The following is a 1,582-nucleotide window of genomic DNA, read 5'->3' as shown; positions in this document are numbered from 1 at the left end:
ATAAACCAGAGGAGGAAAACTGGCATTTCTAATTCTAATTGCAGGAGCTCTACTCCCAATCTGACCATCATTCTTAAAGAGGTGAATACAAGGGGGGCTGCTCACTCCCTCTTCCATGATTCTCTCTACTCTCATGAAAAATAAGCACTTGTTAAAGACAGGTTGACCCAAATGTAAACAAACACAAGGTATGATGATGCCTGTATTTGGACTAGCAGCACACTGACATGCTCTGACTAGTGTCTATCCAAAAAGAAAGGATGACTATTAAATAGAACAGCCCTCGGCTAATTGTCCCAAGTCAATTACTAGCCCAATGTAGTAGTTTCTGAATACTAGTTAACAAGAAAGTTTTCAGAAATACGAAGGAATAAATTTTAGAATATTGCGGGACGCGTGTGTGTGTGGGGGGTGGTTTATATGTGTGTGAGATAGAAACTGCCAACTCTACTTTCTTGGAAATGACTGCTTTTGTTCTAAACGTATGTCTGTGCTAATTTTTTTTTTATTAAAATTCCTTCTTTTTTATTAAATGGGATTTCTAATAGATAATAGCTATTTTTCAAAATACCATTACTTCTTAAAATGCAATGTATGATAAATCTCCATTTAAAAAAAAAATTACTTTACTCATCTGTGAAATCCAAAAAATGAGCACTAGTACAGCAAAGAAACTGGGCTTGAGAACAAAAATCTGTTAAAAAGCAAAATTAAACTGAGTAAATTTTAAAGATCTTATTGGCTTCTTTCAATGATTCATAAATCAGGCAGCATTCATCTATCAGAAAGGGGCTCTAAGGAGCTATACAAAATAAAAGACATTTTTAGGGAGAAGAGAGCAGGAAGAAGGAAGTTATAGCAAGCAAAAAGCTGTCTTTATGGCAAGATTACTTTCCTTTAGGGAATTGGAGAGATCATCAGGCAGATTACCTAACTAATAACAATGAGGTGACCCCTGATTGTCCGGTTTAAGGAACCATTTCTAGGAGCGTTAAAACAATAATTAGTCTCAGTTTGGTAACATGGAGCTTAACATAAGAAACTCCATTTTAGTCCTGTTGTTTTGCTTTTAACAAACCAATATAGTATTAAACCATTGCTTGAATAGTTACTAAGTGATGATTTTGTAGAAATTACTTAGCTTCTCTCAGCTTTGGTTTATTGTTTAGAATTATAACAACTGATGCTTATTTAATAGGGACAATTGAAAATTAAATACTATCATATACATAAAATGTTTTAGAATTAACTTTCCTCCCTTTCCTGCCATTTTCTACCTAGTTAATGGCTGTATCCTTTAAGGATCAAAAAGGGTCTGGAAATTAGGTTTAATAGACTCAGATACCCTCTTATATGCACCATCCTCTCCATACACAAAATAAGTTAGACCCCACTTGACATTTGTATTTATGGAACCACTAATTTTAGTGTTTTTAGTTCTGCTTACACTATAATGAATTACTGTTCATCTATCATCCACATCGTATGTGATAGAATTCTGTGTATCTTCAGCACAGAGGATAATGCCTGTGTTAGAAGAGCTGGCATCTAAACAACGGTCAGCAGTACAGGAAGCAGAAAC

The sequence above is a fragment of the Lontra canadensis genome, unplaced genomic scaffold (assembly GCF_010015895.1).
Source record: "Lontra canadensis isolate GAN:19392208 unplaced genomic scaffold, GSC_riverotter_1.0 scaffold7, whole genome shotgun sequence".
Classification (NCBI taxonomy): domain Eukaryota; kingdom Metazoa; phylum Chordata; class Mammalia; order Carnivora; family Mustelidae; genus Lontra; species Lontra canadensis.
This window is presented reverse-complemented; position numbering follows the sequence as displayed.